This window comes from Chiloscyllium plagiosum, unplaced genomic scaffold (genome assembly GCF_037043375.1).
Source record: "Chiloscyllium plagiosum isolate Xiang-an unplaced genomic scaffold, Cpla_swu_hap1 HiC_scaffold_46, whole genome shotgun sequence".
In the NCBI taxonomy this organism is placed as follows: domain Eukaryota; kingdom Metazoa; phylum Chordata; class Chondrichthyes; order Orectolobiformes; family Hemiscylliidae; genus Chiloscyllium; species Chiloscyllium plagiosum.
In genome coordinates this window covers 14978952-14996308 of record NW_028270184.1, presented here as the reverse complement: position 1 = coordinate 14996308, position 17357 = coordinate 14978952, and the positions used below count along the sequence as shown (strand labels likewise).

At 44.9% G+C, this 17357-nt stretch overlaps 1 pseudogene across 1 annotated transcript; it reads right to left on the bottom strand.

The window, feature by feature from the left end:
- Positions 1 to 251: 251 nt before the first annotated feature.
- Positions 252 to 16121, bottom strand: LOC122544012 (uncharacterized; annotated as a pseudogene). The gene is made up of 3 exons (XR_015754564.1): positions 15691 to 16121; positions 15444 to 15528; positions 252 to 8488 (listed from the first exon to the last, which is right to left on the bottom strand). The product of XR_015754564.1 is annotated as an uncharacterized LOC122544012 (transcript).
- Between the last annotated feature and the right edge of the window lie 1236 nt (positions 16122 to 17357).

The following is a 17357-nucleotide window of genomic DNA, read 5'->3' as shown; positions in this document are numbered from 1 at the left end:
GCATCAGGTCACCCCTTGCTTTTCATTTCAATGAAAAACGTCACCTCCAGCGAGTTGGTTGTCTTTGTTGTGGGTTTCATCTCTACTTCATGTTGCTGTTGCTGGGTCAGAAATGATTCAACTCGGCGACTTCCAAACTTCACCAAGACCAATTCTGCTTCACATTCCTTGATAAGTTAATTTCATGATGCACACTGTGTGTACACTCGGGCAAATGGGAAATCGGTGACAAGTATCAGACAGAATTAATTTCTCATTTAATTTTATTTAGTGAAACCTTTCAAATCAATGAATTGTACATTTTTTTTCAAAGATCAATTTAGGACTGGAGTAAAAGTTCATAATTTTACCGTAAACTATAACCTGTTGAGAGTTCTTGAATGAAGCGGAAAAATCAAAGCGCTATATTATCAGGCTATCAATCCTGAACATAAACAGAACTGAATCACGTCAGAGACTTACGGTCTCGCTGCTTTATCATTAGGTGAAATAACTGAGTGAATGGCTTCTCCCCGGTGTGTACACGTGTGAGAGAAAGGCTGACTTACTGATTCACCTTCCACACCCAGAACTCACCGCCATGCTTTAGGGTCAAAAGAAAACACTACCGGCTTCCTACAGGAGGGATAGTGTGAATTTGCCGTGTGTTATGAGGATGGGTAGCTCAGTGAATCCCTCTCCCTAAATGGAGCAGATGAACAGCCTCTCTCCAGCACAAATTGACTGGGAAGACACTGGCGTAGTGCTATCATTGTTCAACTATTAATTGAGAAAGAGCTGAAAATGTGTTGCTGGAAAAGCGCAGCAGATCAGGCAGCATCCAATGAGAAACCCCAGTGAATGATCTTGTCATGCGTTATGAAGATGTGGGTGTACCTTTAAGAGAGTTAAAAGCAGTAGAACTACCTGACCCAGCACCGAGTGTACTAAAAAATGGTAACAATGTAACAGTGGGTCGAACAACTCAATTAGTTTGTTGCTTGGAGACAAAAACAAATTTGAATTCGGCCAATCAGTTTAAATTACACCCAAAACATAACAAACTCCAATCAAGTTGAGTATATTGGCATCTTAAAAGCCAATGACACAATCCGATGCTCTGGAGTATAAGACCGGGGAAAATTGAACAGTTGAGGGGAGAACTGTAACGGCCCAGCATGTAAACAGACTGCTTGAAAACGTACTTTTTTGATCAGTAACTTATGATGCAGAAATTCCTAACAAGGAGAAAAGAAGACACAGGAAGATCCAAAGACAAGAATCTACAGCTGCCTGGCTTTGAGATAAGAAATGTTGTTTTGTAAATTTTAATTGGGAGTTTTATCGGACTAGTATTATAGAAGGGAAGGTAACAGATAGGTTAGAAAAGAAATTGCAAGTAGTGGTTAGTTAATTATTCCCTGTTACACTTTAAGAAATAAAGTTATTAAGTTTTACTTTAAATAGTTCCTGGCCACTCGATTTTTAGATTACTGCACGGGATAAATCTTTTCTGCGCTGCTGGTTTTAAATTAAGTAGGAAGGTTTACCCTGTGTTGTAATGCATGGCAGATAGTGAAATTTGAATTCAATGAAAGAGATCAGGAATTAAGAATCTATGAATGTCTATGAAACCATTGACAATTGTCCCGAAAGATCCTTTTGGCTCATTAATGCCATTCAGGGAAGGAAATCTATCATCCTCATCTAGTCTGGTCTATACGTGAGTGCAGAGCCACAGCAATGTGGTTGACTCAATTGCCTTCTGAAATGCAAGTCCCTCAGTTGTCTTACTTGCTATAGGTTTCAATGAAGAACCGAAACCGGATGGACCACCTATCATTGATCCAGGCACCAGAAACAACAATGGCAAAAATTGCCATGTTGACCCTGCAAAGCTCTCCTTATTAATATCTGAGGGAGAGTGCCAAAATTGGGAGGCTGTTTCACAGACGAGTCAAGCAACTGCCTGAAATAGTCATGTTCACAATCATACTTTACAGACACCATCATCACCATCCCAGGCCCACCAGTAGGACAAACCCAGCAGAGATGATGGCACAGTGGTACCTAGTTGGGAGACAGTTGTTCTGGGATTCCTCAACATTCACTCTGAACCCCACAAAGTCTCATTACTTGAAGTTAAACATGGGAAAGGAAACCACCTACTGATTACCATATACCATCCCCTCTTGGCTGATGAATCACTACTCCTCCATGCTGACCAACAGGTGGCAAAGGTGCAAAATGTACTCTGGTGGGCAGCACCAGGGATCGAGTTGGTGGGATCCTAAAGGACATGGCTGCTAGACTGAGTCTGCAGCAGGTGGTGAGGGAAACAACAAGAGTCCCGTCTACAAAATTCCACGCAAGGACTGCCACAAACACTATGTAGGACAAACAGAAAGAAAGTTAGCCACCAGGATACACGAACACCAGGTAGTCACAAGAAGACACGACCCTCTCTCCCTCGTAGTCCTACACACGAGGGAAAAAAAACCCACCATTTCGACTGGGACAACATATCTATCCTGGGACAGGTTAAGCAAAGACATGCCAGAGAATTCCTAGAGGCCTGGCACTCCAATCACAACACCATAAACAAACACATAGATCTAGATGCCATCTATCAACCCCTCAGAAAACAAACAGGAAATGACATCACCACAAATCCCAGGAACCCCATCCAGGACAAACATATAAATAGAAAGCAGGAGTCAACAGGTTCACTTCACTTGGAGGTCGCCACTGATGATGTTACCTAGCCAGGTAATGAAAGGTCTGGATATCAAACCTACAGCTCAGCGAGCAAACTTACACCATAAAGAGTCCCTTTGTCCTTAGGTGGAAGTGGTCGTGGGATTGGAAGGTGCTGTCTGAGGATCTTTGGTGAATTTCTGCAGTGCATCTTGTAGATAGTACACACTACTGCTACTGAGCATCTGTAGTGGATATTGGGGAGCTCATCAACCTGCTCTGCTCCAACAACCTCAGCTTATCATCCTCTTTTTCACAGCTAAAGTAATCCAGCACAGTAAACACGTCGGTGAATCTCCTCTGCACTCCTCCAGTGCAATGACATCCTTTATATGGTGGGGAGACCAGAACTGCACACACTACTCCAACTGTGAGCAAACCCAAATCCTGACAGCGCCAACATAATCTCCCTGATCTCGCAATCTACAACCCCATTGATAAAACAATCTGAATGCTTTCTTAACTACTCTATTAACCTGCCCTGCCACTTCCATGGAGTTTGTGGACAAGCACCCCAAGATCCCTCTATTCTTCTAAGTTCTCTAATGTCCTGCCATACAATGGAAGAAGTAACAGTACAAGGGGCGTTCAAAGTCTCACCTCACCCCCAACCTCCCAACAAGCAAGATTCATATCCCAAACAATAAACGACCCAATGATCCTTGTGGTGAGCCACTGGCTTCTAGTCACACAATTTGCCTATCACCACCATCTGTTGCTTACCACTAAGCCAATTTTGGATGCAATTTGCCAAATTATCCTGAATCCCATGTATTTTAACCTTCTTTCATCAGTCTCCCATTTAGGACTGCATCAAAGGCATTGCTGAAATTGATAGAAACTACACTACCTTCATTGACAGTCTTAGAAACATTCAACCAAATTTGTTAGGTATGATTGCCTTCTGACCAAACCATGCTTTCTATCCTTGATCAAGCCTGGGTTTTTAAATTGGAGATTAATTCTCATCAGAATTCTCTCCAATAGCTTCACTACCACTGATGTGAGATTCACTGGTCATAATTCCCTGGTTTAGCTTTACCACCCCTCTTGAAAACTGGAAGCATATTTGCTGTCACTCGTGTCATCTCCTCTGTGGCCAGAGCAGAATTTAAAATTTTGGTCAAAGCCTCTGTGCTTTTCTCCCTCACCTCACAGCAGCTGGGCAAACAACTCATCTGTATGTGGGCGTTATGTTCTTTTGTCTTGGGGTTCTTACACACTTGGTGCAATTGCAACACACCAACCTCTGTGAACAACCAATATTTTATTAAGTACAAGCTTTCTGTAGGAACCCTTAACACACTTTGGAGGGCTTGTGGAGCTATGTCAAGGATCTCTCCAAACAAAAGAACCAGTCCTTCCTTTATACAGTACAGGAGTTTCACATTACAGTCAGTGATGCCCACAAGACAACCCCCAGCCATTCCTCCAGTCACATGCCACTCAATAAACAATGTAGTGATCACATCATTTCCAGAAACAATGTAATGTAAATCATCCCTTTATGGCCAGATCTGTTGTGAATGTCTTTTTTTAAACTGTAGGGAGTAGTCAGAATTTTAATTGGAGTGTTCTTATTGATTTGTGAATAGGGGCTGATAATGTAATTATTTTACTCTGAATAACTAGGAAATGGCTATGCAAATGGCTCTGAATGACAAGAGATGGGAATGTAAATTCCTTACATTCTACCTGTAAGATGAGGCATACCACCCTATTCCCCCGGACATCCAATTTCCTGCAGGTCAGAAGAACAAATTAACCCTTCAATATCTCATGGGGATCTGTCCACTTTTAAGCCTGACAAAACCTCCAATATTTTCTCACTCCCTACATCAATCAGCTCAAGCTGAAACCCTGTCTGTTTGAAGGAAATATTTTGACATTTGTTCCAGACGTGGCAGGACCATGGTGAAAGAGTGTGTGTACACAAAAGGACTGACTTAGCAAGTACGAGGCAGTCAGAGAATGGCATTCTTAGAACAAGATGCCCTGCTTTCAATCAATTAACCAGCTGAAGAATTAGGACAGGTTAAGGTGAAGATTAACACGACCATCATTCAGAACAGCACAGCCGGGTTGCTAAGTAAGCTGCAGCAGAGTCAAAGATAGACACACAGACACACCATCCAACACACACTACACTAAACTCACCAGTAGTTTGCATTGTAACTATGGTTCTCTGAGACTATGGTGACTTTACCTAATATAGGCAGTTTTCAATTTGCAGCTATTTTCTAAAAATTTATTAAACAGCAGTTTGTATATGATACATTAATTAGACAACCACATACGACTGACAGCGCAAATACATCATCTGGACCTGAAGCTGTTCTATCGAATGGTGGATCAGGGATGGTAGTTTTGAAGTGATGGACTGTTTGTTACTGATACTGTGCAGTCTTTGGCAGTAACAATCTTTGTCCCTTCCTTGGGCTGACATCAGGGTACTCCAGGTCTTCTCCCAAGATGGTAGTGGCTTGTTTCTCTGGATCCTTTCTCTCTCCCCAGCTATCCTTGTTGCATACCTTATTTTGAGGGTCGGCCATCTATATTGCGTAAGTGACCTGTTTAAAGCCCCTCGGCCAATGACCACAAGCAGCTACTCACGATGCTAAGGTGACTGTTGTCCCCTTGCTCACCCCCATTTGGAAGGCAGGTTCCATTCTCTCCATTAGCAAAAATGCATCTTCAAAACTTACAGACTCATAATAATAGAGCAGTGTGGCGCCCAATAAATATTGTGTTGATGCGTGTCGAAGGAGTTGCAACCATGACTTCATTTAACCATGTTACAGAGTTATAGAGATGTACAGCATAGAAACAAACCCTTCGGACCAACTCGTCCATGCTGACCAGATATCCCAACCTAATAGAGTCCCATTTGCCAGCACTTGGAGCATATCACTCTAAACCCTTCCTATTCATATACCCATCCAGATGTCTTTTAAATGCTGTAATTGTACCAGCCTCCACCACGTCCTCTGGCAGCTCATTCTATACACATACCTCCCTCTGTGTGAAAATGTAGCCCCTTAGGTCCCTTTTAAATCTTTCCCCTCTCACCCTAAACCTATTCCCTCTAGTTCTGGACTCCCCCATTCCAGGGAAAAGACCTCGTCTATTTACCCTATCCATGCCTGTCATAATTTTATAAACCTCTAAAAGGTCACCCCTCAGCCTCCAATGCTCTAGGGAAAACAGCCCCAGCCTGTTCAGCCTCTCCCTATAGCTAAATTCTCCAATCCTAGCAACATCCTTGTAAATCTTTTCTGAATCCTTTCAAGTTTCACAACATCTTTCTGATAGGAAGGAGACCAGAATTCCACGCAATATTCCAAAAGTGGCCTAACCAATTTTCTGTACAGCCGCAACATGGTCTCCCAAATCCTGTACTCAATACTCTGACCAATAAAGGAAAGCAGACCAAACGCCTTCTGCACTATCCTATCTACCTGCGAATCCACTTTCAAGGAGCTTTGAACCGCACTCTAAGGTCTCTTTGTTCAGCAACACTCCCTAGGATCTTACCATTAAGTGTATAAGTCCTGCTCTAATTTGCTTTTCCAAAATGCAGCACTCACATTTATCTAAATTAAACTCCATTTGCCATTTCTCAGCCCTTTGGCCCATCTGATCAAGATCCCATTGTAATCTGAGGTAACCCACTGTCCACAACACCTTCAATTTTAGTGCCATCTGCAAACTTACTAATTATACCTTCTATGTTCCCATCCAAATCATTTATATAAATGATGAAAAGTAGTGGACCCAGCACCAATCCTTGTGGCACTCCACTGGTCATAGGGCTCCAGTCTGAAAAGCAAACCTCCACCACGACCCTCTGTCTTCTACCTTTGAGCCAGTTCTGTATCCAAATGGCTAGTTCTCCCTGTATTCCATGAGATCTAACCCTGTTAACCAGTCTCCCATGGGGAACCTTGTCGAACACTTTACTGAAGTCCATATAGATCATGTGCACCGCTCTGTCCTCATCAATGCTCTTCATTACTTCTTCAGAGTCTCATGTTACAGAAGAAATTCTAAATATTTTAAAGGGGACCCCAATTTCCAAACACACACCCTCCCACACAGATGCACAATGAGCGACATACACGCGGATAGCCCTTACCACACAACCAGGCATCTCCGAAACACACACAGGTTTACCAGTGCCAGAATTCTGAACTCCATTTGTGGTCCCAGACTTCACAAACCCACCCAATCTGCTCTCATAACCCCAAACCATTAAGTCTCACGATTCTTTCAGCTCTCGCCCACCCACCCTGCTCTTGAACTGTCGAAGAATCATGGTCACTGCTTGCTTCACGATTTTTTCAGTCCCTCCCCTGCTCTCACCCTTGGTTCAAGACTTCAAAACTGATCACCCAAGCTACGTGGACAAAACGGAAAGGCGAGGCAAATGGAGGGAGGAGCTAAGCGAGAGAAAGGTTCAGGGTTCAGGCAAGGAGGAACATTAGCAGTAATTCTGTCCAGTGGCTGGTGAAAGTGAGGAAGTGATGTTAAGCAGCTGACTGGATGATCTCAATGACTGGGTTGCAGTTTATTAGCCGAAACAGTCTCCAATGAACACAGTTCAGTTCGGAATGGATTAACAATGAAATCCAACATGGGGAGTTGCTTGTGAATTTGCAAGTGTGTCAGTAGATGGGATGACCGAGTGAATCCCTTCCCACACACAGAGCAGGTGAATGGCTTCTCCCCAGTGTGAATATACTGGTGTTCGATGAGTTGCGATGATCGCCTGAAGCCAGCAGCACAGTGCGAGCACCTGAATGGCCTCTCCTCCGTGTGAACACGTTGGTGTATCAGCAGGTGGGAAGACTGGGTGAATCCTTTCCCACACTCTGTGCAAGTGAACGGTCTCTCCCCATTGTGAACGCGCTGGTGTCTCAGCAGGTTACATGACTGGGTGAATCCTTTCCCACACTGAGGGCAGGTGAACGGCCTCTCCCTGGTGTGCACTCGCTGGTGTACACGGAGTTGAGACAGTCCTGTGAAGCCAGACCCGCAGTGAGAGCACCTGAACAGTTTCTCATCAGTGTGAACTTGCTGGTGCGACTGAAGGTTGGACGACTGAGTGAACCCCTTCCCACATTCGGAGCAGGTGAATGGTCTCTCCCCGGTGTGGACCCGCTGGTGTCTCAGTAGGTCGGATGAAGTCATGAATCCTTTCCCACACACAGGGCAGGTGAATGGTCTCTCTCCAGTGTGAACCCGCTGGTGTACAGTGAGATCGGATGATTGTCTGAATCCAGTCCCACACTCGGAGCACCTGAATGGCCGCTCATCAGTGTGCACCCGTTGGTGGGACATCAGGTCACCAGAATGTTTGAAGCACTTCCCACATTCCAGGCATTGAAAAGGTCTCTGATCGGTGTGAACACGTTGATGCTTCAGCAGGTGGGCAAGCTGAGTGAATCCCTTCCCACATTTGGAGCAGGCGAATGGCCTCTCTCCGGTGTGAACACGCCGGTGTTTCTGCAAGGAGGAGGAATCACGGAATCCCTTCCTGCATTCCGAGCAGGTGAATGGCCTCTCCCCAGTGTGACTGCGTCGATGTGTTTCCAGTTTAGATGGGTAATCAAAGCCCTTCTCACAATCTCCACATTTCCATGGTTTCTCTTCACTGCTTTCCATATCCAAAGGCCAATGACATTCAGGTCCTGATGAGGCAAGCCGCTCCATCAGAGAATGCGCTTTGAATCCTCCCACTTTAAATCTTTTCCTGTAAAATTGATTTAAAACAGGAGAAAACAGAGCAACAAATAACTCACCGAGGCTGTGAACTGGAGCTGAATGAACCCAGGCTTATGCCCTTCTTATGCCCGAAATGTCGATTCTCCTGCTCCATTGATGCTGCCGGACCTGCTGCGCTTTTCCAGCAACACATTTTTAAGCTCTGATCTCCAGCATCTGCAGTCCTCACTTTTTCCTAGCTGAATGAACCCGGTCATTTGTGGAGTTGGCATGACGATAAAGTGACCATGAATCAGCCTATAAATCTAGTGCGGATTCGGGCCTAGTCTTTACAAGGCCCTTAGCTTCCAGAGGCAGTGGTGGAGGGGGACATGGTGACCGATAAGCTGCAGGAACATGGCGAGAATCTTCAATGTGAATCCTGCTGACATTACAACTTCAAAAAGGTAAGAAAGGCTCTGGATTGGAGAGTACTGGGCCCCTAATAGTTAACCCTTTCTTATCGTACAGATTTAGAGCAGTGAGATCATAGTTAGTTAACTTTAGTGATGGAGTCGGATGTCTAATAGTTCTCGTCTAAGGCATTAATTTTAAGTTAAGAGATGTCAGGAGAGGCCAACTGAGTGGAATGTGTCGCTTGTCTAATGTGATACTGCCAGCGTCCTAGATGATCATGCGTGCAGGATGTACTCCCAGCTGCAGAAGCTGAAGCTCTGGGTCTCACCAACTGGAGACACTGGGTGCATCCACAAGGAAAGAAGGGAATGGGCGAAAGAACTTTCCAGAAAGAACAGGCAGGTAGTTCAGGAGTCTCCCGGGGCTCCTCTCACTAACCAATATTCCAGTTTCAAAGCTTCTGACACCATAGGCAGCTCAACTATATGGGGGGGGGGGGGGTGGGGGAGAAAGAGCTACCTCGACAGAGGATTCTTTAATAGGGAGCAGACAGGTGTACCTGCAGACAAGGACGTGACTCCAGAAAGATGCATTGCCTCCCTTGGTGCCAGGGTCAGGGATGTCACTGAATGGCCTGTCGGGCATCCTGAAAGGGGACGGTGGAGGGTGAGAAGTCATGATACATTTTGGTACCATAACATGGGCAAAATGGGGAAATGAGGTCTTGCAGCAAGAACTCAGAGCTAGGCAGAAAATTAAAAATCAAGACCTCAATGGTCATAATCTCCAGATTACTCCCTTGTGCTAGCGGTATAGAAAGAGGTAAATAGGACAGATGAATGCGTAACTCAACAGTTGGTGCAAGAGGGAGGGTCTTAGGTTCCTGGATCACCGGGACTGTTTTGGGGAAGGTGGGACATGCACAAACTGGACTTCGGTCTGCATCTGAATCAACAGCCTTGCAGGTAGGTTTGCTCGTGCTGTTAGGAGGAGTTCACCTCCTCAAGACTGGCACGAGGAGGGGATACAGAATCAATGAAACAGAGACACACAAAGGACACATAACAAAGGAAGCAAATCACAAGGAGTTCAGCTATGCTAAGTGTCAAGAGAGTATGGCAAGGAAAGATGGTCTACTTTAATGTAGTGTAGCTGGAAGTGTAATGGATGGACAAGTCAATGGCATGGATCGGCACATGGAAGTATGATGCTGCAATCACAGAATCATGGCTGAGGGAAGGGCAGGACTGGCACTTTAACATGCCAGGGAATAGGATCTTTCGGTGAGACAGAGGAGGGTGTAAAAAGGGTGGTGGAGTATCATAATTGATTAAGGAGTCAGTTACTGCAATAAGGAGAGATGGTATCTTGGAAGTGTCCTCAAACGTGGTTCTGAAGGTAGAACTTAGGAATATTAAGGGAGCAGCCACTTTACTAGGAAGTGCATTATAGGTCTCCAAAGAATCAGCAGGAAATAAAGGAGCAAATATGCAGATCGTTCATAGGGGTGCGTAATAGTAATAATCAGATAATTATACTAGGGGATTTCAATTTTCCCAACATCTTGTATCCTCACTTGCCACTGGAGGCATCCTGGAGGAATAACTAACATTGTTCCTCTGTTCAAGAACAGCAAAAGGGATAATCCAGGAAACTACAGACCAGTGAGTCCCACATCAGTGGTTAGGAAGCTATCAGAGAAAATCATTGGAATAGGATTTACACGCATTTGGAAAAGGATGGCCTAATTAGGGACAGTTGGCATGGCTGTGTGTGGGACAGGTCATGTTTTACTAACGTGGTTGAATATTTTTGAGGTGGTGCTGAAGATGATCAATGAGGGTAGAGCAGTGGATGCTGTGTGCATGAATCTTAGTAAGGCTTTCAACAAGATCCTTCATGGTAGGCTCATCCAGAAGTTTAAGATGCATGAGATCCATGGTGACTTGGACATGTGGATTCAGAATTGGCTTTCCCACAGAAGGCAGAGGGTTGTGGTAGAAGGGTGTTTTGCTGGTTGAGTGTCCATGACTGCTGATCTTCTGCAGGGAATCAGACTTGAACCAAACCTCTACTGTTTGCAATATACGTAAATGGCTTGGATGAAAAAGTAGACGGGTTGGTTAGTAAGTTTGCAGACAACACAAAGATCGGTGGAGTTGTGGATAGTTGTGGAAAATTGTCAAAGGATACAGATCAACAGGATGTAGATCATTTGCAGGTATGGGTGGAGAAGTGGCAGATGGAGTTTAATCTGGGTACGTGAGAGTTGCTGCACTTTGGGAGATCAAATATTAAGGAAGAGTATAGGGTTAATGGCAGGACCCTGAACAACACTGATGTACACAGGGATCTTGGGGTTCAAGTCCATAGCTCCCTGAAGTGGCAACACAACTAGATAGGGTGGTAAAGCAGGGGCATATGGCATGCTTGCCTTTATTGGTCAGGGAATTAAGTACATGAGTCAGGATGCCATGTTGCAGCTTTATAAGATTTTGGTTAGGCTACACTTAAGAGTATTGCATTCAATTCTGGTTGCCGCATTACAGGAAGGCTGTGGAGATTTTGGAGAGGGCGCAGAAGAGGTTTACCAGGCTGCTGCCCCTGTTTAAAGGGTATGAGTTATAAGGAGAAGCTAGAAAAACCCGGGTGGTTTCCTCTGGAGTGGCAGAGGCTGAGGGGAGACTTCATGCAAGTCTATAAAATTATCAGATGCATAGATACGGTTGACAGTCAATCTTTTTCCCAGAGCTGAAATGTCTGATACTCGGGGGCATGCATTTAAGGTGGAATGGGGAAATTTCAAAAGGAGATGTGAGGGGTAAGTTTCTTGTTTAAAAAAACACTGTGGTGGGAGTCTGGAACACCAGGGGTGTGGTGGAGGCAGATATGATAGGGGCATTTAAGGAACTTTTAGATAAGCATATGATTTTGCAAGGAATGGAAGGATATGGATCCAGGGCATGTGGAAGGGATTAGCTTAATTTGGCGTCATGTTTGGCACAACATTGTGGGCCACAGGGCCAGCTCCTGTGCTGTACTGTTCTAGGTTCAAACATAAACTGGCAAAGTCACAGTGTTAATGGTTCACAGGGGGCCGATTTTGTGAAATGGATTCAGGGGAGTTTTTTGTATCAATATGTAGAAGGCCCAAATAAAAGGAAGGCACAGTACTGGATCTGGTTATGGAGAAAAAAGCAGGGAAAATGTTTGATGTGGCAGTGAGAGAATATATTTTAGCGATCGTGAGCACAACATGATGTGGCTCCAATTTGTTCTGGACAAGGATAAAAGATGGCCTGCTAAAGATAGCTTTGAACTGAGGGAATGGATATTTTATCAAAATAAAGCAGGACGTGGCGACAGTTGACTGGGAACAGCTCTTTGTGGGTAAGTCTCCCGCAGAGCAATGGAAGGCATTCAAAAAGGAGTGGGGGAGGGGGGTACAGGTCCTGCATGGACCCTTTAGAGGGAGATGTAGGAGCATTAAGTTCAGAGACCCCCAGATGTCTCGGACAATTCAGGACGGGGTGAGGAAAACGAGAAAGGCTATTAAAAAAATCCAAAGGGACAACTCAGCTGCAGCCCTAGAGGAGCACAGGAAAAGGGATTGTGAGCACTGGAAACGTGGAGGTAATGGAGGCGCTATCAGGCTTAAAAATAGACAAATCCCCTGATCCGGGCGAATTCCATCCCAGGCTGCTGTGGGAGCTGAGGCAGGAAACCGAAGGGTTTTTGATGCAAATTTATAATTCCTCTCTGGTCGGAGGACTGCAGGATGATGAATGTGGGGCTGCACTTTTCAAAAAGGATGGTAGAAATGAACCAGGAAATTACAGACCGGTGTGTCTTCTGTCAATTGTAGGCATTATATTGGAGAAAATTCTTAAGCAGTGAATTAATATCCACTTGAAAGGCATGGGTTAATTAGTGATAGTCAGGGTGCATTTGTCAGAGAGGAAGGTCCTGCCTCACAAATTTGATCGATTTCTTGAAAACATGATCAGGTGTACGAACGAGAACTTCAATCGATGCAGTTTATATGGATTTCAGCAGAGCTTTTGACAAGGTCCCACATGGGAAACTGATTGAGAAGGTTAAAGCACATGGAATTGAGGGAAACGTAGTAAAATGGATCTGAAACTGGCTTAGTAATAGGTCACAAGGGGTCATGGTAGAATGCAGATTGAGTGACTGGAGGCCGGTGTCCAGCGGTGTACCACAAGTCTCAGTACTGGGACCTTTACTGTTTGTTATATACATAAAATGGTATAGGTGGAAGCGTGGAGGGAATGGTAAGCAAATTTGCAGTCTACACCAAGATTGGTCGAGACCTATCAGCGGAGAAAATGGTTGTAGGTTAAAGGAAGTTATCGATGGGTTGGTCAGAAGCGCAGATGGTATTCAATCCCAGTAAGTGCAAGGTGATGCACTCTGGAAGAAACAACAAGGTGAAGGAGTATTTAATGAATGGGAGAGCACTGGGTCACTTAGAGGAACAGAGGGATCTTGGGGTAATTATTCACAGATCCCCAAAGTCAGCAAAGTGTGCAAAAGAGATAGTTAAGGCGGCGCATGGGATACTTGCTTTCATTAGTTGTAGCATAGAGTATAAGGGCATGGAAGTAATGTTGGAGTTGTACAGAGCTGGAGTACTGTGTGCAGTTCTGCTCAAGTACAACAACCGGAAGAGCATGTTGGCCTTTTGTAAAACCCTGTTGGGGCCACAACAAGAGGATTGCTCCAGTTCCAGTCTCCATGCTGGCCCTTGAAAGAATGCAGATGAGATTTACCAGAATGGTTCTACAATACGCATCTGAGAAGGAGGAGAATTGAACGTTTTGGGCATCAGCCCGCTTATGCCCGAAATGTCGATCCTCCTGCTCCTCGGATGCTGTCTGACCTGCTGTGTTTTTCCAGCACTACGCTCTCAGCATTTGCAGTCCTCACTTTCTCCTGGTTCTACAATAAGGGAATTTAGTCAAATGGTTGGTTTGGAGAAGTTTAGAGCTGAAGCAAAGAACTTGAGGGAAGATTTGATTGAGGTGTAAAAGGTGTCGACAGGTTTAGAAAAGGTATACAAAAGGAAACATTGTTTCAATTAGCTGAAGGTACATGCGCCAAAAAAAAGAGTTTTGAAAAAGTTATACAGGGAAGCACACACTTTATTTATGTAGTGATTGATAATACCCAGAACACACTGTGTAAGACAGTGGTGAGTGAAAGTGATCAATAATTTATAAAAGCTAATCAGGGTAGGCACTCGAGTATGTATTGCTTCACAGAGAGCCAGACTGAACTTGATGGACTGCATGCAGCATGTGCCACACTGACTCAATGATCAGTGTTAAACCTTTCCTCATAATCCATTCTCTGCAGTCCAGGTATCCTTCATAGAATTAGAGAATCCTTAGTTTCAGAGCAGGCCATTTGGCCCATCAAGTACACTGACCCTCCAAAGGGGATTCCACCCAGATCCAGCCCCCTTCTCTATCCCTGTAACCCTGCCTTTCCCATGGCTAACTAATCTAGCCTGCATGTCCCTGGATACTGTGGGCAATTTAGCATGGCCAATTAACCTAACCCACACATCTTTGGGCAAATCATTCAGATAAATCTATTCCACACTCCAGTAAGGACCCAGAACTGAACACAGACTCCAGGTCGAACTAGGTGTTTGAATATTTTGGTGCCTGTCCAATCAGATACATTCCCTTATTCATAATGGCAAATCACTGATAGATGTAGTTTGTCGCTGAAACAGTGAGGTGATGCACTTTGGAAGAAGTGTCAAGATAAAGGAGTCACTGAATAGCAGGACACCAGAAAGCTCAAAAGGAGGGTGGTAGTTCAGGCTAACAGGGTAGTTACGGCAGCATACAGGACAGCACAGCATAGATTATCACAGCATAGATTATCACAGCAGGGAGATTATGTTAGGCCATAGCTGGAGTACTGTGTGCAGTTCTTGTCTCCTCATTACAGGGAGGATGTGAGTGTACTGGAGATTCAGATTCACCAAGACATGACCTGGGATGGAGCACTTCTGCAATGAAGAGAGGCTAGATAAACCTGGGTAGCTTTCTTTGAAGCAAAGAAGATTGGGGCGGGGTGGGAACCTGATTAAGGTGTATAAAATGAGAGCCACAGACAGAATACATAGAAAGCAGCTATTCTCCTTAGTTGAAGAGTCAATAGCATAATGTTAAATGTTAAAGGTGAATGGCAGGAGGTCTGGAGAGGGTTTGAGGGGGAACTCAGTGAATATGCTGGGAATTTTGAACGTATTGCCTGGGAGGGTAGTTAAGATGGAAGTAACTGAGGAGCAACAATCGACATTTGTGATTTTTCCAGCGCCACACTTTTATCGACTCTGACTTCTCCAGCATCTGCAGTCCTCACTATCTCCTAGTTAGGATGGGAAACCTTACAAACTTTTTACAAAAATACACAAGTACTTGAAAATGCAATAACAGTTAAGGGCATAGGCCAAGTGCTGGAAAGTGGGATTAGTGTAGATAGGTCGGCAGGACTCGATGGGCTGAAGGGCCTCTAACGTGCTGTATGATTCCATAAGTTGAACAAACCTTTCACGTTCCACATTCAAATAATCAGGTCCTGACGAATTGCCTGAACCTTGGCTTGACTTGCAAATCCTCCTGTATTTACAATCTGTGAAAGGAGTTCATAAAACAAAATTACTGTCAATCGTGACAAAATAAGATAGAAGACACAATCCTCCACCCAGACCATGCAGGTATAGGAGCGCATGCGCTCTCCTGCTTGCTGCCTCATAACCACAGCTACCGCGCATGCGTCCTATTGAATATTTACCTCCCCCAATAAAAATGGCGGTTTAGACGGAAGGGTCAGCGCTGCTGGAACCCCGCAGCTCACAGCCACGTCCTCCGGATTTGAGAAAGGGACCTTCTAATTTGTATCTACGCACAGCTATAAGTTGTTCACGGTCAACTCAACGGCTCCATTCCTTTCCTGGCGAAGATTTAATATCACTTATCAATCACGGCCCTTCCATGTCAGGAGCAACACAACCTTTGCGGCCGCGACAACGCTGCGCCTGCGCCTGCGCCGGGGTGACGCCGGCTGCGGTGGTCACGTGCCGCCATGCCAGGCACGCCCCGCCTGCGATTGTCCGTGGACGTCCGGTCCCCTGATTCTATTGGCCCAGAGCTTCCGTCAATCACCCGACCATTCACCAATCTGTCCTTTGCAATGAGAGAAGGTGGAAGGTGCAAATGCAGCGGCCGCAACATCCCAAATGTCTTCTTTGACGGGGTGACATATTCAAGGAAACATTTAGGTAATGATTCTCATTTAGCGAGCCTTTGCGGCCACGATGGGCCGAATGGCTCCTTCTGTAATTCTGTGAAAGCTGAAAGCTGTCCACCATAGAATCCCTACAGTGTAGAAACAGGCCATTTGGCCCAACAAGCCCACACCGACCCTCCAAAGAGTAACCCACCCAAACCCATTCCCTTACCCTATTATTCTTCATTTACACTGATTTATGCACCTAACTTACACATCCCTGAACACTCTGGGCAATTTAGAATGGTCAATTCACCTAACCTGCACATCTTTGGATTTTGGGGGAAAACCAGGAGCATCCGGAGGAAACCCATACAGACACTGAGAGAATGTGCAAACTCCACAAAGACAGTCGCCTGAGGCTGGAATCGAACCTGGGTCCCTGGCGCTGTAAGGCAGCAGTGCTAACCACTGAGTCACTCTAGGTTTACTTATAGAGTCACAGAGTGGTACAGCACAGAAACAGACCCTTCAATTCAACTCATCCATGCTGACAAGATATCCTAACCTAATCTAGTCCCATTTGCCAGCTCTTGGCCCATATTCCTCCAAGCACATATCCATCCAGATGCCTTTTAAATGTTATAATTGAATCAGCCTCCACCACTTCCTCTGGCAACCCATTCCATACACACACCACCCTGTGTGAAAAAGTTGCACCTTAGGTCCCTTTTAAATCTTTTCCCCTCTCACCCTAAACCTATACCCTCTAATTCTGAATTCCCCCCAACCCAGGGAAAAGACCCTGTCTATTTACTCAATCTACACCCATCATGATTTTATAATCCTCCAAGGTCACCCTTCAGCCTCAGATGCTCCAGCCTATTCAATCTCTCCCTATGCTCAAATCCTCCAATCCTAGCAACATCCTTGTAAATCTTTTCTGAACCCTTTCAAGTTTCACAACATCCTTCCGATAGGAAGGAGACCAGAATTGCACACAATATTCCAAAATTGGCCTAACCACTGTCCTGTACAGCTACAACGTGACCTCCATACTCCGATACTCAATGCTCTGACTAATAAAGGAAAGCACAACAAATGCTTTCTTCACTATCCTATCTACCTAACACTCCACTTTCAAGGAGCTATGAACCTGCACTCGAAGGTCTCAAAAACCAACAACACCAGGTTATAGTCCAACGGGTTTATTTGAAATTGCAAGCTTTCGG